At 42.9% G+C, this 20,705-nt stretch overlaps 1 protein-coding gene across 1 annotated transcript in view; it reads right to left on the bottom strand.

The window, feature by feature from the left end:
• The window catches only part of LOC140913860 (deubiquitinase DESI2), a 78,366-nt gene that overhangs the window by 15,249 nt on the left and 42,412 nt on the right, over nucleotides 1-20,705 (bottom strand). The gene's annotated exons all lie outside the window — the stretch shown is intronic.

The following is a 20,705-nucleotide window of genomic DNA, read 5'->3' on the forward strand; positions in this document are numbered from 1 at the left end:
ATTAATTGTTTAGACTAAATTTGTTTTATAGTTACCGTGTAAAAACTTGAACTTACACCCCAGGGAGTGTAACTAGCCTGCATAGATCAACAAAATAGACTGAGTGGCAACATACCATAAAGCTCAGGCCAGACTGCATTCAGTGTGCATGCACTAAAGGAGCAGTACTGTGAATGGCCTTCATCTCACAGTGTGGAGAACAGCTGAGACTAGTAAATGAGTATGAATGGACTCAGTAGTTAACTTGTTTTCAGGGAATTGATATCCTAAGGCCAATGGGGAAAGGGGTGAGAAGCTTTAAAATCAGCACAAGCAGGGCTGCCCAGATGCCCCTGTGCAATCACTTTCTGGTCCACCCTGGGTGTGACATGGTCCTCATGGAGATTCTCCCTAGAATCCCAGTCACTTTCCTCATGTAAAGTGAAACAAGCCCTCTGCACTGTCAAAATGAACCTGGAAAGGAGGTTGCAAAAGGGAAAGAGCAGGAAGAAATGATGGGTCTGCCAAACCATCACTCATACTCCCTCTGCCTACTTGCAGGAACATGGCAGTTGCATCTCTATGTCCCCGTGCTAGAGGATATAGCTGCATGTACATAGGAATCCATGAGCAGAGAAGTTATGAGACAGGAAAAAAAAATCAGGGTCAAATGAAACAGCTGGTTCTAGGGCTGTGGGTGAGGAAGTGCTATTTCAGCCCAGCCAACCAGGGCTCCAGTTGAGATGCTCAAAGGCTGAGAGTCTGGACTACAGGCCATCTTGATGAACAAAACAAGGAGTCAGATTCACCAATGGTATCAACCTGTTCAGCTGTAAACCAAGCCTGCCATGTGAAGATATTCCCCTGTGTGAAAGTCATTGAGACTAGGATTTAAGTACAGCAAGAAGATTCAGGATGACAAGATAGGTAACAAGTGGCCTAATAACAGAAGGCCCTCTAGGGAAGACTGAGTATAATTAAGACTGGGACTACTGGTGACACTTAGAATAATGGTTATCATACCAAATGGATGAATAACTGTAATTCACTCAAGCTATTGCAAGGGCACAGAGGAATTCTTCTTTCGCAGCAGGGTGTTCCTGCCAGGCCAATGTCTCAGAACAGCCACAGCTCAGAGTTTCACCCCTTGGAGTGTGGATTCCATGCTGAACATGTCTTCTAGACCAATCCCATTGTGTGTTGTGATGAGCTTCTTCCCTGAAGGGTTGACTCTGACACTCCAGTTTTTCTTTTCCCAGCTGCTCTTCTCTAACAACTATACAGAAGCAACAGGTTGGTGGAGTGGCGGGAGACAGGGAAAGATCAGAGGTAGAATCCAGCAGCTCTTGGGGGCGGGGGGAATTGCTCCCAAACAAGACTCCCAATCCTGCAAAAACTAACTGCCACACCTAGATAATTTGCTTACTCTTCTGACACTTCTTACTTATCAACTGGCTTCTGTTATAAGTCGGCTGGGCAGAATTTGATTTTTTTATACATGTAATTTCGGTGGTTATTATCAGTGTTTATATTTAAGCATTTTCTTCTATTTTTATGGTTTTAAATTTTCGCAGTTGTGGGAAATTATGGGGGGTCCAAACAATAGATGCTCAGGCCATAAATTATTTAATGAATGTAGTTATTGAGATTCAAAAAGTTAAAGCTTTACAGCCATTGAAACAGAAATTGTCAACATCACATGTCAAAATATACAAAATAAATATCCTTAAATCAAACTAAGAACTCAAGCAGCATTTTTCTTATTTTGCCTATCTGTAAATTTCAATTATCATCAATGGAAATATTTTTGTGCCTGTGTTTATGGTAAAATTGACATTTTCTGATAAAAATCCAATCCTTCCAAGCTTAGTTATAAGGATTAGGTTTTTCCTTGCCATCTAGAGCTGTGCAAAAGAGGAATATGTTTTCATGCCATTGCACATGCAAAAATGTCATGCTGCTATGACCAGGAAAATTCAGGCCAGATCCTGAGCTGGTGAAAATTGGCATAGTTCCTCTGACTACAGTGGGATTATGCCAATTTATGACAGTTGAGAACATGTGCCTTTGTTTTTAATGAGATACCTGCAAATTTCATATAATTTGCTGGACAATAGGACCACTTTAAAATGGAAATGTAAGGGGTTTGTGTTCTTAATTCAAATTTCTTACCCACAAGTGCGGATAGATGGGGACTGAGGCTGGACCAAGAGTGAGCACAGGCAATTATAAGAAAGGCCATACTAGGTCAAACCAATGGTCCATCTAGCCCAAAATCCTTCCTCGAATAATGGGAGTACCAAAGCTTCAGGAGGAGTGTACAGAACAGGGCCATTTTGGAAAGTTCTACCTGTCTTCCCCTACCAGCTTCTGGCACTTAGAGGTTTAGGGTTGCCGCAAACATGGGGTTACATGCTTGACCATTTTGGCTAACAGCCATTGATGGACCTATCCTCCATGAACTTATCTAATTCTTTTTTGAACTCTGTTATATTTTTGGCCATCACAACATCCCCTGGCAACACGTTCCACAGGTTAATGATGCATTGGGTGAAAAAAGTACTTCCTTTTGTTTGTATTAAACCCGCTGCCTGTTAATTTCATTGGATGACTCCTGAGTTTTGTATTGTGGAAAAGGGCAAATAAAACTTCTCTATTCACTTTTTCCATATCATTCACAGTTTTATATACCTCTGTCATATCCCCTCCTCCCCTTAATCATCTCTTTTATAAGAGGTCTGCTACTAGGGTCCTTGATTCCAAAAGGGCAAATTAAAAAAAAATTAAAGGAATTAGTTAGGGAAGCGGACTAGACTGAAGAACTCAAGTTTCTGAATGTGGAGGAGGCTTGGAATTACTTTAAGTCAAAGTTGAGGAAACTATCTGAAGCCTGCATCACAAGCAAGGGGGAAAATTTGTAGAGAAGGGTCCAGACCAAACTGGATGAACAAGCATCTCAAATAGGTTATTAAGAGAAAGCAGAAAGCCTATAAGGAATAGAAGAAAGGATGGATCAGCAAGGAAAGCTACCTCTTGGAGGTCAGAAAGTGTAGAGGAAAAGTGAGAATTGCCAAAAGCCAAGGAGAGTTGGACCTTGCAAAGAAAATTAAAACCAATAGTAAGAGATTCCTTAGCCAACTAAATAAAAAGAAAACAAGGAAAGAAGAAGAAGTGGGACCTCTAAGCACTGAGGATCAGGTGAAGATTAAAGACAATCTAGGCACTGCCAAACACCTAAATGAATATTTTCCCTTTTTTTAATAAGGGTAATGAGGAGCTTGGGGGCACGGGCAGCATGACTAATGACAACGAGGTTATGGAAGCAGAAATCATCACATCTGAGGTGGAAGCCAAACATAAACATCTTAATGGAACCAGATCAGGGAACCCAGATAATCTCCATCCAAGAATGTTAAAGGAACTGGCACATGAAATTGCCACCCCAATAGCAAAGGATTTTTAATGAATATATAAACTTGTGGGAGAGGTCATACCCTATGACTGGAGAAGTGAAAAATATATTTAAGAAAGGAAAAAATAGTGACTGGGAAACTACAGACCCATGAGTTTGATCTTAACTGCAAGCAAGGACTTAGAACAAATTTTGAAAGAGAGAGTAGTTAAATCCATAGAGGTAAATGGTAATCAGGATAAAATACAATAGGGTTTTACAAAAGGTAATTATGTTGGTCTGCCACAATCTCTTTCTTTGAGAGGATAACCAATTTTCTACAAAGAAAATGTAGTAGATCTAATCTACCTTGATTTCAGGAAGGCATTTGATGCAGTTCCACATGGGAAATTATTAGTTAAATAGGAAAGGATAGGAATTAATATGAGAATTGAAAGGTGGATAAGGATCTGGTTAAAGGGGAGATTACAAAAGGTCATACTGCAAGGTGAACGGTCAGCCTGGAGGGAGGTTATGAGTGGAGTTCCTCAAGGATAGGTCTTGGGACTGGTCATATTTAACACTTCCATTAACGACCTTGGCACATAAAAGTAGCTGTGTGCTAATACAATTTGCAGATAACACAACATTGGGAGGTACTGCTAATACAGAGGAGAACCATAATATCATACAAGATTTGGATGACCTTGAAAACTGTAGTAAAAGAGCTAGGAAGAAAAGTGCAGGTCATGCACTTAGGGATTAACTACAAGACTTTTTTGCTATAAACTGGAGATGTATCAGTTAGCAGCAACAGAGAGGGAGTAAGATCTGGGTGTATTGGTTGATCACAGGATGACTATGAGCTGCCAATGTGATGTTACCATGAAAAAGGCTAATGCAATCCTGGGATACATCAGGCAAGGTATTTTCAGCAGAGACAGGGAAGTGTTACTACCATTATCCAGGCACTGGCGAGACCTCATCTGAAATTCTGTGTGCAATTCATGTTTAGGAAAGATGATTTCACACTGGAACAGGTGCAGAGAAAGGCTTTTAGGATGGTCAGAGGTACGAAGAACCTACTTCACAAGAGGAGACTTAATGATCTTAGCTTGTTTAGCCTAACAAAATGAAGGCTGAGGGGAGATATGGTTGCTCTCTAGAAATGCATCAGAGGGAAAAACACCAGGACGGGAGACAAGGAGTACTTGTGGTGGCACCTTAGAAACTAACCAATGTATCTGAGCGTGAGCTTTTGTGAGCTACAGCTCACTTCATCGGATACATGCAGTGGAAAATACGGTGGGGAGATTTATATACACAGAGAACATGAAACAATGGGTGTTACCATACACACTGTAACGAGAGTGATCAGGTAAGGTGAGCTATTACCAGCAGGAGAGTGGGGGGGAACCTTTTGTAGTGATAATCAAGGTGGGCCATTTCCAGCAATTGACAAGAACGTCACTCGATTACAGACCTAAAAGTGGCAATTCTTCAACAAAAAAAACTTCAAAAACAGACTCCAACGAGAGACTGCTGAATTGGAATTAATTTGCAAACTGGATATAATTAACATAGGCTTGAATAGAGACTGAGAATGGATGGGTCATTACACAAAGTTAAACTATTTCCCCATGTTTATTCCCACCCCCACTGTTCCTCAGACGTTCTTGTCAACTGCTGGAAATGGCCCACCTTGATTATCACTACAAAAGGTTCCCCCCACCACCCCTGCTGGTAATAGCTCACCTTACCTGATCACTCTCGTTACAGTGTGTATGGTAACACCCATTCTTTCATGTTCTCTGTGTATATAAATCTCCCCACTGTATTTTCCACTGAATGCATCCGAGGAAGTGAGCTGTAGCTCACGAAAGCTTATGCTCAAATACATTTGTTACTCTCTAAGGTGCCACAAGTCCTTCTTTTCTTTTTGCAGATACAGACTAGCACGGCTGCTACTCTGAAACCAGGAAGGAAGAGGAGTTATTTAAGTTAAGAACCAAAACTGACACGAACAAATGGATATAAACTGTCTATCCGTAAGTTTGGGCTTGAAATTAGACAAAGGTTTCTAACTGTCAGAGGAGTGAAGTTCTGGAAAAATCTTCCAAGGGGAGAAGTGGGGACAAAATAATTAACTTATTTTAAGACTGAGTTTAATAAATTTATGTAGGAGATGGCATGATGAGATTGCATACAGTGGCATATGGCCCATCCACAACTGCTATTAGCGAATATCCCCAATGGCAAGAGATGGGACACAAGATGGGGAGGGTTCCAAGTTACTACAGAGAATTTTTTCCCAGGTGTCTGGCTGGCAGGTCTTGCCTACATGCTCAGGGTCTAACTAATCATCATATTTGGGGTAGGGAAGGAATTTTCTCTCAGGGCCAGCTTGGCAGAGATATTGGGGGAATTTCAACTTCCTCTGCACCATGGGGCACGAGTCACTTGCTGGTTTGCACTAGAGTAAATGGTGGATTCTCTGTAACTTGAAGTATTTAAATCAAGATTTGAGAACTTCAGTAACTCAGCCAGAGGTTATGGGCCTATTACAGGAGTGAGTGAGTAAGGTTTTGTGGCCTGCAATGTGCAGGTCTAACCAGGTGATCATCATAGTCCATTCTCAAAAAGAAAAGGAGTACTTGTGGCACCTTAGAGACTAACCAATTTATTTGAGCATGAGCTTTCGTGAGCTACAGCTCACTTAGAGACTAACCAATTTATTTGAGCATGAGCTTTCGTGAGCTACAGCTCACTTCATAGTGAGCTGTAGCTCACGAAAGCTCATGCTCAAATAAATTGGTTAGTCTCTAAGGTGCCACAAGTACTCCTTTTCTTTTTGCGAATACAGACTAACACGGCTGTTACTCTGAAACATAGTCCATTCTGGCCCTCATGTCTATGACTAAATTGAACAGCTCTAATCTTTTTAGTCTCTCCTTGTACGTCAGCTGATCCATACCCTTAATCATCTTTGTTGCCCTCTCTGAACCATTTATCTGTTAATCATTTTCATTGAGCTGAGAGAATCATTCAGTGCAGCCAAGAGTGTAAAGATTAGTGATGAAAGAATAATCTTTTAGACTTTTATATAGCATATTTCATCCCAAGGAATTCTAAAATGCTTCATAAACTTAAACTGATAATAGAAGCTATTCCTAGAAATCTGCTCATTTCACTGCTTTACTGTGGCCAGACCTGAAATAAAACAGCTGCTGTATTCAACAGAAAAACTACACAACCTTATGGCAGGAAATAAAGAAAAATCACCTCCAATTGAAACTGCAGGAGGAATTTATGGATACAGAATGTCATTATTAATGAGCTTCTGTGGAATGCTGTAAATCACATAACAGGCATCTTAAGACTCCTTAACCCCCATTCCACCATGGCTTCAATTACATAGGGCACAAACCTGTCCAGCATGATTCTATCAACCAGTGACAGACCTACACCCCCCTCCCTGCCACACACCACCACCTATTAATAGAGAGACCTTTGCCCAGAATTACAGGGGTGGGGTGGGATACAAAATCTTGTATCCTATCTGGATATGGCTCCACCTGAAAATCATGTAGCATCTGGAATCGCCAGATACTTCCCAGAGACAAGGTAAGTGTGGGAATATCTTTTATTGGACCAACCTCTGTTGGCGAGAGAGACAAGCTTTCCAGCTACATAGAGGAAACCTGCACAACACTTTAAAAAGACGAGCCTGGGAGCTTAAATTCATAACTTTGCTAGACACTAAAAATCATGGTCTTAATACAGACACTGAATGTATGGTTTATTATAACAATCTGTAACCCACTAACCCCACTTTCTGTGCTATGATTACACAGGCGTTAATGAGCCATTTCACCTTGAATGGTCCCTTAGAATATGTGATAACTGCTTATGCTAAACTATCTGTTCAACCTTGTACTTAGCTGTGATGCTCGGAGTACCTTTCCCAGACCTGAAGAAGAGCTCTGTGTAGCTCAAAAGCTTGTCCCTCTTACCAACAGAAGTTGTAATATCTTTTATTGGACCCTCATCCATCTTGTTTCTCTCATATCCTGGGACCGACATGGCTACAACACTGCATACAGACTCCTCCTACTAAGATTCTATTTGCATGCTTTCATCAGATGTGCCTGCCCAAGCTGGCTCCATCTGCCCCCATAATCTTGATAATCTTAACATGCTACCAGCCACTAGCAGCACCCTATCCACTAGGCTGCTAGCTTAACTCCTGCATGCTAACACTCACATTAGCCCGCAGGTTGCAATACCCTGCATAATCCCTCATTCAGACTCCATTTGCCATTATCTTAGCAATTTCAAAGTAAGCGTTGCCAAGGATTACAACCCCAAATCATTTGGGGTTTGGATGTTTACCAAAGTTCAGAGAACCCAACTGCCTTTGTGAGCTTCTGGGCTAACCCTCATAGCAGGATGCTCTGAGTGAGGTGATGCTGAATCTGTTGAACCAGAACACAAAAAAGATTTTTAGCTACGAAGCTCAGTGGTAACTGGTTCTGACAAACTTGGAATCTCACCATACAGTTCAGCCCTAGTAAGGACATGGAACTATTTTACTGCAGATTGAACTAAACCAGCTCAGGGGCTTAGGAGTCTCTCTCTTTGTTCTTCTGGCAGCCAACTAAGGCTATCTAATAAAAAATATATACTTTGCCCCTTACAGCACCTGTCATCAGAGGATCTGATGCACTTTGCAGATAATTAAGCCTCACACTATGCCCATGAAAGAGGGAAGTATTAGCATCACCATTTTACAGATGAGAAAATGGAGACACAGAGGTTTAGCAAACTTGTCCATTGTCGCACAGTGAGTCAGCAGCAGAGGAAATAGAACACGGGAATCCTAGCTCACAATTTCCCGTTCTAACTGCTGACCTCATACGCACTCTCCTTCCATTCCTGTTGGTGTTGGTAGCTGCCAGCAAGCCGGTCTTTGATCTGTGGGCAACCACGGACCTAGCTGGGGCTGAGAAGTGTGCTAGCCGGACTAAATAGGAGAAGCAATTAAGTTCCTTTTATGGAATAAGACAGATAAAACAAAAGAAGCTACCACCCAAAGGCTGGCGGATAAGCAGCCAAGCTTTTGCATGCTTCTTTAAATCAGACCTCTGAACTCTAGGTATTGTCTCATTACCAATTAATAGTGAGAATCCAGAGTCTGCATGAGCCAGTAGCTATGGCCCCAAACATGTCTGAGCAACCTTTGTCTCGTGACATTGTGAGAACTGCCTAGTAGGACACAAGTTTCTTCAGTCACCTTCCTTTTATTCTCCCCAAGAAGACACTCCTCATCCATGAGATTTTCATCACTCTCAACCCTTTAAAAAACAAAAAACAAAACAAAAAAAAGTAACTATTGCCACTACTCTTAGTCCCAGAGCTTTGATCACCAAAGTGGGCACTATGTTCACCGTCCCTAGAACCAGCTCCATAAACCCATGACCCACCAACCAAAGTATCTTTCTAAATTCCCTCTCCATGATCCTGTCCAACTCGAGAGTCATCAGGCATCAGCAGAGAACTAATTCCTCAATACCATTCCCCACTGCCCATTTAGGAAACTACTCTTTGGCTCCACTTCCTGATCCAATTTGGGTGTGAGGGAGCTGTGATCACATGATGAAGAATTTCAGATAGGGAGGGGAGAATTAACACTGCCATAGACTGTCGAGAGGTGGCCAAGGCATACATGGGAAGGAAATGGATGCTTTCCACATCCCCACACTACTTTTCCATTTGGCCAATTTTGGAACAAAGCAAAGCAGCTCTTTGGTCTACTGGTTCCTAGATTTCCAAAAAAATCCAATAGAGACAGAAGAGGGAGCATTTGGAAACTTTCAGAGGAGCATACTGGAATTTTTGCTAAGGATAGAGTCAGGAAGTGCAACACCACTGAAGTCTGTGAAGGTGCATGAATTTGTCCCAACATGCTCAGATAATCAGTTCAGCCTCAAGGTGCTAATCCAAACCAAACTTCTGAACCTTGCCAGGTTCCACTTAATCATTCCACTAGCCCACGCTGTAATGATGCTTGACAGATGGGGAACCTACTGGCTTGTGAGTGGAGGAATAAAGGAGGAAAAAGGCAGCAGCAGGTGCAAAAGGAAGGAAAAAACAAGCATGGTAAGAAGGGAATCTGGCACTGGGATGATACTGCTTCCCACAAGTGATTTTTACCAATCAAATCTAGATAATCTTAGAAATATAGAGACTTCAGAAGAATAATCGCATGGGAGTTTGAACCAAATGTGCTAACTTCAGGATCAGTTTCAGTCTCTTTAAATAGTCTCTCTAGGTTTAAAAAAAAATTATGTGATCATTTAGGAGGCGATTTGGGATGCTTAACTCTCACCTCAGCATCCCAGAGAGCTCTTTCAGAACAAGTTTCTCAACCACGCAGCTGAATTCTGCTATCATTGATTTAAGCAGAATTATTGCCCATTCACACAGGCATATGTGAGCAGCGTTTGGCCCAATAGCTATCAGGGATTCTCTGTCTGTGCCCCAGGAGACCTGACCTGGTTGCATTGACTGATTCAGCCTTTTCCTGCTTGTCCCCATTATTTAAAAAAAGCAGCAGCAGGAGGGTTTCAGAGCAACTGTAAGACAGATAAATAACTCCAGGCTGGGAGGCTGCTACAAGATGCAGAAGGTTGTGACCTTTTCTGTGGCACTTCAGATAAATTACGCACACAAATCAGAAAGAAAATCATTACCCTTTCAAGAGCAGGGAGCAAAGAACCAATACGTGAACCGAGCACTGGCCCTTCTGTCACCTCAGCCCTGCAGTGTACTTCCAACATAAATGCCCTTTAAAATTAAAACCAGTTTGTGGTTCTCAATCCAGTACCTAATTATATGGACATCAGCTTGAGGATGTATCATCAAAAGGGACAGTTTGGAGCAGTCATGCATGATCTGTCATAGGGATCACAGAGCACACTTTTGTACAGTTTAAGACTTGCCTCTGCCCTAGAAGAATTTGAAAGGGAACTAGGTTATTAACAATAACGTTGCAGTTTGCTTGCACATTCACATCTGAAAGTCTCTGCTGGAGGCTGCCACATTCACTAATTTCCCACTCCCTTCCCAGATGAACCATGAAGGTACCACTAGGGGCAGCTAGGTGGGATCTGAGTTGCAGCTAGAATCATTTAGATGCCTAATATGCGGGTGCAGTCCAGTAGTTAGACATGTAAATGACTGTTAGGATATATTTCAGAGTAACAGCCGTGTTAGTCTGTATTCGCAAAAAGAAAAGGAGTACTTGTGGCACCTTAGAGACTAACCAATTTATTAGAGCATAAGCTTTCGTGAGCTACAGCTCACTTCCTCAGATGCATATCGTGGAAACTGCAGCAGGCTTTATATATACACAGAGAATATGAAACAATACCTACTCCCACCCCACTGTCCTGCTGGTAATAGCTTATCTAAAGTGATCATCAGGTGGGCCATTTCCAGCATAAATCCAGGTTTTCTCACCCTCCACCCCCCCACACAAATTCACTCTCCTGCTGGTGATAGCCCATCCAAAGTGACAACTCTTTACACAATGTGCATGACAATCAAGTTGGGCTATTTCCTGCACAAATCCAGGTTTTCTCACATCCCCCCCACCCCCATACACACACAAACTCACTCCCCTGCTGGTAATAGCTCATCCAAACTGACCACTCTTCAAGTTAAAATCCAAGTTAAACCAGAACATCTGGGGGAGGGGGGGGGGTAGGAAAAAACAAGAGGAAACAGGCTACCTTGCATAATGACTTAGCCACTCCAAGTCTCTATTTAAGCCTAAATTAATAGTATCCAATTTGCAAATGAATTCCAATTCAGCAGTTTCTCGCTGGAGTCTGGATTTGAAGTTTTTTTGTTTTAAGATAGCGACCTTCATGTCTGTGATCGCGTGACCAGAGAGATTGAAGTGTTCTCCGACTGGTTTATGAATGTTATAATTCCTGACATCTGATTTGTGTCCATTTATTCTTTTACGTAGAGACTGTCCAGTTTGACCAATGTACATGGCAGAGGGGCATTGCTGGCACATGATGGCATATATCACATTGGTGGATGTGCAGGTGAACGAGCCTCTGATAGTGTGGCTGATGTTATTAGGCCCTGTGATGGTGTCCCCTGAATAGATATGTGGGCACAATTGGCAACGGGCTTTGTTGCAAGGATAAGTTCCTGGGTTAGTGGTTCTGTTGTGTGGTATGTGGTTGTTGGTGAGTATTTGCTTCAGGTTGCGGGGCTGTCTGTAGGCAAGGACTGGCCTGTCTCCCAAGATTTGTGAGAGTGTTGGGTCATCCTTTAGGATAGGTTGTAGATCCTTAATAATGCGTTGGAGGGGTTTTAGTTGGGGGCTGAAGGTGACGGCTAGTGGCGTTCTGTTATTTTCTTTGTTAGGCCTGTCCTGTAGTAGGTAACTTCTGGGAACTCTTCTGGCTCTATCAATCTGTTTCTTTACTTCTGCAGGTGGGTATTGTAGTTGTAAGAAAGCTTGACAGAGATCTTGTAGGTGTTTGTCTCTGTCTGAGGGGTTGGAGCAAATGCGGTTGTATCGCAGAGCTTGGCTGTAGACGATGGATCGTGTGGTGTGGTCAGGGTGAAAGCTGGAGGCATGCAGGTAGGAATAGCGGTCAGTAGGTTTCCGGTATAGGGTGGTGTTTATGTGACCATTGTTTATTAGCACTGTAGTGTCCAGGAAGTGGATCTCTTGTGTGGACTGGACCAGGCTGAGGTTGGTGGTGGGATGGAAATTGTTGAAATCATGGTGGAATTCCTCAAGGGCTTCTTTTCCATGGGTCCAGATGATGAAGATGTCATCAATATAGCGCAAGTAGAGTAGGGGCTTTAGGGGACGAGAGCTGAGGAAGCGTTGTTCTAAATCAGCCATAAAAATGTTGGCATACTGTGGGGCCATGCGGGTACCCATAGCAGTGCCGCTGATCTGAAGGTATACATTGTCCCCAAATGTAAAATAGTTATGGGTAAGGACAAAGTCACAAAGTTCAGCCACCAGGTTAGCCGTGACATTATCGGGGATAGTGTTCTTGACGGCTTGTAGTCCATCTTTGTGTGGAATGTTGGTGTAGAGGGCTTCTACATCCATAGTGGCCAGGATGGTGTTATCAGGAAGATCACCGATGGATTGAAGTTTCCTCAGGAAGTCAGTGGTGTCTCGAAGGTAGCTGGGAGTGCTGGTAGCGTAGGGCCTGAGGAGGGAGTCTACATAGCCAGACAATCCTGCTGTCAGGGTGCCAATGCCTGAGATGATGGGGCGCCCAGGATTTCCAGGTTTATGGATCTTGGGTAGTAGATAAAATATCCCAGGTCGGGGTTCCAGGGGTGTGTATGTGCGGATTTGATCTTGTGCTTTTTCAGGAAGTTTCTTGAGCAAATGCTGTAGTTGCTTTTGGTAACCCTCAGTGGGATCAGAGGGTAATGGCTTGTAGAAACTCGTGTTGGAGAGCTGCCGAGCAGCCTCTTGTTCATATTCCGACCTATTCATGATGACAACAGCACCTCCTTTGTCAGCCTTTTTGATTATGATGTCAGAGTTGTTTCTGAGGCTGTGGATGGCATTGCGTTCCGCATGGCTGAGGTTATGGGGCAAGTGATGCTGCTTTTCCACAATTTCAGCCCGTGCACGTCGGCGGAAGCACTCTATGTAGAAGTCCAGTCTGCTGTTTCGACCTTCAGGAGGAGTCCACCTAGAATCCCTCTTTCTGTAGTGTTGGTAGGGAGACCTCTGTGGATTAGTATGCTGTTCAGAGGTATATTCAGGCCTGTCTGTAAAGGCCTATACTCTAAGAATGTAGGTGTATTCTTACCACTTGGCTAGTTATAGAGGTATAAAAGAAAGAATCAAAATCACTGTCTGCCGGTGTAAGGTCCTTCTCTTACTATGACAGTCTGAGGCCCTGTGCTTAGGCTAAATCTTTGGCTAAGCAGCAGAGGCAGCCATAAGCTGGGAAGCGAATGGTCACATCCTCACATTCCAAACTAGTCACATTGAAATAAAGTGCTATTGGGCTGTTAGGAATACAATCCTGTCCTGATAACGCCTATCGCCTCCAGAGAAAGGGAAGTGCCTAGAAGATGTAAAAGGAAACTTAGTTTGATAGCATCCTGTCTGGCAAGAACTCACTTATCAATAGCTGGGATGTGAAATCCTCATTTCTTTGTTGTTCTATCACTGTAGTCCCCATTTCCCTATTGTTTGTCTGTATAATCTCTGTCTGGTTCTGTGATTGTTTCTGTCTGCTGTATAATTAATTTTGCTGGGTGTGAACTAATTGATTAAATAATCATGTTACAATATGTTAGGATTGGTTAGTTAAGTTTCAGTAAAATGATTGGTTAAGGTATAGCTAAGCAGAACTCAAGTTTTACTATATAGTCTGCAGTCAATCAGGAAGTGGAGGGGGGTGCGGGGGGAGAATGGGAACAGGGAATGGGGGTGGGGAAATTGGAATCATGTCCTGCTAAGGGCAGGAATGGGAACAGGGCCACAGGTAAGGCTCTGTGGTGCCAGAGCTGGGAAGGGGGACACTAAGGAAGGAAACTGGAATCATGCTTGCTGGAAGTTCACCCCAATAAACATTGAATTGTTTGCACCTTTGGACTTCGGGTATTGTTGCTCTCTGTTCATGCGAGAAGGACCAGGGAAGTAAGTGGGTGAAGGAATAAGCCCCCTAACATCTACATCAACCGCATCCACAGTTATTTGCATCCACCAACAACCGTGGGCATGAAAAGGCAAGGCAAGCCAAGCTGAGGCCTTGTTAAAAGTAAATCTGTCCTACTGTAATAAGAGAGGTTGAAATCAACATACATACCGCCTTTCTCTCTCAACCATCGAGTGTTCAGAAACTGGATCCAAATCTGAATGTGGTAGCTCAAGCCCATCTCAGATTGTAACTGGGTTTCTGTCTGAGGGACCCCAATCAATCAGCTGAGCCCAAACAATGGGAAGAGTGGGTGTTTTATTAAGATGGGACTCAGAACCTAACCCATCCTCCATGGGGAGAACAGAGCTCCTACTCCTTTCTGTCCTCTCTCTGTGGCAACATGACCTCTGTCTGCTTAACGTGCCATGGAGTCTGCCTTCAGTCCACGTGACCAGATGGTAGCCTCCAAACTTCCAGCCAATCAGCCAACTGAGTAACATCTGTATGGACACTAATTAACAGGGCCACAGCCAAATGAGGAAATTAAGAAGGCCAGACACAGTCAGCTAGCACATGGCTGTCCATCTCACCCAGCTGTGTTTGTGAAAACTAAATATTAACTCTTACATTGCCAACTGGCTTTTAGGCTGTCTCAGCTCACTCCTTCTGGATAAGATAGTTCTTTCCCTAGCTTCGTAGTTCTACCCCTGATTTTGTATGCACGGTGAGCACCACAGGCTGTGATCTCATCAAATATCCCAAGTAGTATTGGCCTGACAGATAGCAATAATAGAAGCAGTAGTAGAAGCAGCAGTAATATCTAGCTCTTAACATAAGTAGATCTCAAAGTGCCAGTCAAAGGAGGTCAGTATCATTATTCCCATTGTATACATGTGGAAACTGAGGCATAGAGCAGTGAAGAGACTTCCCTAAGGTCACCCAGCAAGTCAGCAGCAGCACCAAGAATAGAACCAAGGTCTCCAGAATCCCAGTCTAATGTACTATCCATTAGGCCACACTGCCTCCAAGGAATGCCAAGCTGCTGTAGGAAGTGGCATTGATGATTCAGTAGGTAGCACTCTTCCCTCCATGTCAGAAGTGAGTCAATGCCAAGAGCGGTGTAAAGGCACAGTACTCCTGAAAGTGCCATCTCTTGGATGAGAGGTATCAAGAGAGGTCCTGACCACATGTACCCACTTGAGCTCCCTGGGGATTTTTTGCATGGGGCTGTGTGTTCAACCTGGTGTCCCTAGTCAAATCCCAGTTTGAACAAGTAATTACATTCTGCTGACCTAAATCCCCACATCAATTTTTTTCTTGTATATTCTTCTTTACTTCCAGTCCTTCACTTTTGCATAATGTAGCTATGCATTATTAAATAGATGCTGTGGTCTGCCTCAGATGAAGAAGAGCCTCTGTGGGGGTGGGGCTGGATAAGAACAGAAGGGGAGAGGGATGGATGAAGCAAAAGGGGTAAGTTGGAGGGTACATAGTCTCAAAGGAGTGAGGGGACAGAAGCCAGGGGATAGGGGCTTGAATAAGGGGAGGAGAGCTGGAGGCAAGGTGCAGTAGGAGCATAGAAGGAGAGTGGGTGGAGATTTGGGGGTGGATAAGAGCAGAAGGGTGAGAGTTCGGGTGTGATAGATAGCAGTACGGTGGAAAGAGACAGGCTGGGGGCATAAGGGTCTATAATACCTAGATTACATACCCCTTCAGAACCTGAAATTGAACCCAGGAATCCTGAGTCTCTGGCTGAGAGCAGACAATTTAATGTCTGTGACACCTACTGGCAAAGCGTGTTTCTCTGCCACTCTCCACTGACTGGTCTATACAGAAGATAACAGCCTACTACTGCCACTAGTTACTGCCTTTTGCTGTGAATGCAAAGATCCAAACCCTGCTGATGACTCCCGTGGGTGGTCAGTATGGTTCCACATGATAGAATTAGTTTTTTCAGTTTGTTTGTTTAATTATTAAACTTTAATAGGAAGTTACATTAAAACCCACATAAAATGAATATTAAGTCAAGCAGTCAAAAATTAGGAAATGCCAAAATAAAAGTTGCCTGCACAACCTTAATTTGGCCCCCTTGTGTGTGTGCAATTTGAGAGAGAAACAACATATATGAAAATACAGACTTTATATAAACTTTAATTATTTTTAGTTTAAATGGGATTTATCTTAAGAAGCTTTAAAGTCTTTCCCCTAGAAGACTGAAATTTCCAAAGAGATAAGCTGCATGACCTGTCACCCGTTTTAAAAATAGGAAGGTTGCCAAATTATCATGTTTACCAGAAAAGTCAGAGACATCTGTCAGATGATGTCCACATGTAATTTTAATGTTGCTGATGGATGTTGAGAGGCTGGTGTTTTTGCTCGGGTCTTTGCAACCAGCTATTTTTACTGAATTTTGAGCCCTCACTTTTGGTAAGTTGGTACAAGATGTCAGCGAAGGCTTTCTGCCCTGAAGGGTCAGGGAGGAGAGAGATAGGTTAACTTCCTCAAAAAGGGTCTTGCGCCTCTTCCATTTTGGATATTTTTGGGGGTGACAAACTCACCCCTGTAGTGCTTGTGGTATGCAACAATAAATATTTTTAAAACTGCTGGCTTAAGCAGCGCTTTTTCAAACTGATGCTGGCCTAAAAATTACCTAACCTCTGATCAAGGTATATTTCATGCCTGATTTGTCGAAAGACCTTAGGGGGAGGTGCTGTAAGGTGGAGTGAGCAAAAATCGGAAACTATAAGAATGAAGGTTAAAGCCATGGGCCTTTGTCCACCAGCTCAACGAGCCAGCCGAGGGAAGACTGACATTCCTGGTGTACAAAGCAGGCCACCTTTGGGAAAAGGAAGTGACGAGAACAACAAAGACTCCACCAACTTTTGCCCAGTCTCCCAGCACCAAGCACTGTACCAGCTACATCATCATCTGGTTCCCTGACTGCAGCTCCAGCTCCTATTCCATCCTAGTCCAAAGGCCCGTGAGCGCTACAGAGTTCAAACCCTGTTAAGTATTTTATTTTTCCTTTTCCTGGTTTTGTCTTATTTTATTAATTGGAAGATGTCCCAGGCCTTTTTTAGCGTTTTAGAATATGGAAGCGTGGCTGTGCGCGTGTGTGTGTGAGAGTGCCAAGAAAGGTCATGTGGAGAAGGAACTGGAAAGAAAGTTTAAACATCCCTGAACTCAGTCTCTTAAAAGCTATTTATTGAATGCATGTTCCACGTTCTGTAGAGAGAACTAAAACAGTCGGCTGTAAATTGGTAAATAAGAGTTGTCAAATTTCTTCTTTTGCGCTGCCTTGGATGAAGTTCTTTAGTTGGAACTTATAACCAAACAGACAACCACCTCCTGAGATTCATTTTTATGACTTATAAGATTAGCTGTTGTATAAAATAAATCTGATGATTTGACTACCATCCAATATTGCTGTTAATTTGTTGATTTGGTAATTGTATTTCTTAATTCAATTTAGCAGTGTTAATAGAAGTTCCCTTTTAGCAATATGCTTTCTTGATTTTATTTTTGTTTATTAATACTAATAAAATTTATATAATGGATACTGAATCTTCTCTCTTTCAAGAGGCAACATGGACCAGAACCATTGAGAATCTGGGTGTGTGTCAGCCAATCACCAGCTCCCTCCTAAATTAACCTTTGGTTCTCACAATTATGACACCGCTTTTAATTACATGAGCACAGTAAGGCATTTGATATGGTTCCACATGGGGAATTATTAGTTAAATTGGAAGAGATGGGGATCAATATGAAAATTGAAAGGTGGATAAGGAACTGGTTAAAGGGGAAACTACGTGTCATACTGAAAGGTGAACTGTCAGGCTGGAGGGAGGTTACTAGTGGAGTTCCTCAGGGATCAGTTTTGGGACCAGTCTTATTTAAATCTTTTTATTACTGACCTCAGCACAAAAAGTGGGAGTGTGCTAATACAGTTTGCAGATGACAGAAAGCTGGGAGGTATTGCCAATACAGAGAAGGACCGGGATATCATACAGGAAGATCTGGATGACCTTGTAAACCGGACTAATAGTAATACAATTAAATTTAATAGTGAAAAAGTGCAAGGTCATGCATTTAGGAATTAACAACAAGAATTTTTGTTATAAGCTGGGGACTCATCAGTTGGAAGTAACAGAGGAGGAGAAGGACCTCGGAGTATTGGTCTATCACAGGATGACTGTGAGCTGCCAATGTGATATGACCATGAAAAAAAGCTAATGCGGTCTTGGGATGCATCAGGCGAGGTATTTCCAGTAGAGATAAGGAGGTGTTAGTACTGTTATACAAAGCACTAGTGAGATCTCATCTGGAATATTGTGTGCAGTTCTGGTCTCCCATGTTTAAGAAGGATGAATTCAAACTGGAACAGGTACAGAGAAGGGCTACTAGGATGATCCGAGGAATGGAAAACCTGTCTAATGAAAGGAGACTCAAAGAGGTAGGCTTGTTTAGCCTATCCAAAAGAAGGCTAAGAGGAGATATGATTGCTCTCTATAATTATATCAGAGGGATAAATACCACAGAGGGAAAAGAATTATTTAAGCTCAATACCAATGTGGACACAAGAACAAATGGATATAAACTGGCCATCAGGAAGTTTAGACTTGAAATTAGACGAAGGTTTCTAACCAACAGAGGAGAGAAGTTCTGGAACAGCCTTCCAAGGGGACCAGTGGGGGCAAAAGACATATCTGGCTTCAAGACTAAGCTTGATAAGTTTATGGAGGGGATGGTATGATGGGATAGCCTAATTTTGGCAATTAATTGATCTTTGATTATTAGCAGTAAATGCCCAATGCCCAGTGATGGGATGTTAGATGGGGTGGGATCTGAGTTATTACAGAGAATTCTTTCCTGGGTGGCTGGCTGGTGAGTCTTGCCCACATGCTCAGGGTTTACCTGATCACCATATTTGGGGTCGGGAAGGAATTTTCCTCCAGGGCAGATTGGCAGAGGCCCTGGGGGTTTTTCGCCTTCCTCTGCAGCGTGGGGCACGGGTCACTTGCCAGAGGATTCTCTGCACCTTGAAGTCTTTAAACCATGATTTGAGGACTTCAATAGCTCAGACATAGGTTAGGGGTTCATTACAGGACTGAGTGGGTGAGATTCTGTGGCCTGCGTTGTGCAGGAGGTCAGACTAGAGGATCATCATGGTCCCTTTTGACCTTAAAATCTATGACTCTATACCATTTTCCCACAAGACCCCTGCCTTATTCAATGCACAAGATGGACCTGCTGTGGGGATCAATCAAAACTGTGTAGTGACAGAGACTTTTGTCTATAGGATCTCTGCTTCATCTGTTGCAAAAGTTGGAAGGCATATAGTGAATCAGGTAGGGGATTGCAGGAAGAGAAAGAGAAGTTTCACAGTTAAGGCAGTTGACTGCAGAACTGGAGTCTATCTCTGCCTCTGCCACAGAGATCCTGTATGGTGCTGGGCAAGTCAGTTAAACCAAACTTTACATAAGTGGGCACTAATTGTGTGTTTCTCATTTTCTGGGTGCCTGACTTGAGACCCTGGGTCTGATTTGCAGAAGTGCTGAGTACTCACAGCTGTAACTGAAGCTGTGCTTTGAACGTATGAAGCGCTCTATAATGCTAAGTACTCTGAAAAATCAAGTCCTGGGGGTCTCAAATCAGGCATCCACAATTAGGGGGTGCTGTTTTACCTTAATCGCTCTGTGCCTCAGCTCCCCACCTGTAAAATGGAGATAAGGGTGTTGTGAACATTAATTAATTAATATGTGTGAAGCACTCAGATACTAAAGTGTTGAGTGCCATAGAAAAGTCCATGAGGAAATCAGTAAATCAGTCTTCATTGCAGGGTTTGGATGGTGTGTGGTAAATAAGACTTGGGGTCAAACATGGAATGCGGAGGATAAAAAGAAATATTGAGTAACTACCCATTTACTGAATGAGACTGGGGTCCTGTAGTAAAAAACAGGCTTTAATTACATGATTACATACTATCATAAGGCTGTCCCCCTCCCCTACTGGGCAGGGTCCCCCTTACTTCAGTTCTCTGATTTTCCAAGTCTCACAGCACACCTCCAAGTTCCAGTCCTCTCTCCTTCTTCCTCTTCTCTGTCTGCCTGAAGCAGGGAGTCTTATTAGGTTCCTAACAGGGCCTTAATTGACTGCAGGTGCTCCAATTAACTTGCAGCCACCTTCCCTAGTCTACAGGGAACCACACCTTAATTAGCCTTGAGCTTATATATTTCCCCTCTAGCACTCTACCACTGGTCCCTGGCCCTCCTGTATCACAATGCTAATTAAGTATGGCCTTCCAGTTTCTGTTGAGTAGCCAATACAATGTGCCAGAGTGCAGGTACTCCTGCCCTACAGCACTATTTCAGCACCCACCTCTTTACCACAGATACATAAGTTAGAGGTGAGCAATACAGACAATACCTACTTGCGATTAACCTGCTGTATTGGACCTCACTACATCCTGATTGCATGCTTTTGAAAGCTTAAGAACAGCAAAGAACTTTTGCAACATCACAAGGAGGGTTAAAGCCAGAGATCAGAGATTTGGTTATGGCTGTGCTGGCCCCAGTTCCCACATGAGCATTGCTGTGGGTCTTGAAACAGTAAAGATAAGTAGA

Source organism: Lepidochelys kempii, chromosome 6, assembly GCF_965140285.1.
Source record: "Lepidochelys kempii isolate rLepKem1 chromosome 6, rLepKem1.hap1, whole genome shotgun sequence".
NCBI lineage: Eukaryota > Metazoa > Chordata > Testudines > Cheloniidae > Lepidochelys > Lepidochelys kempii.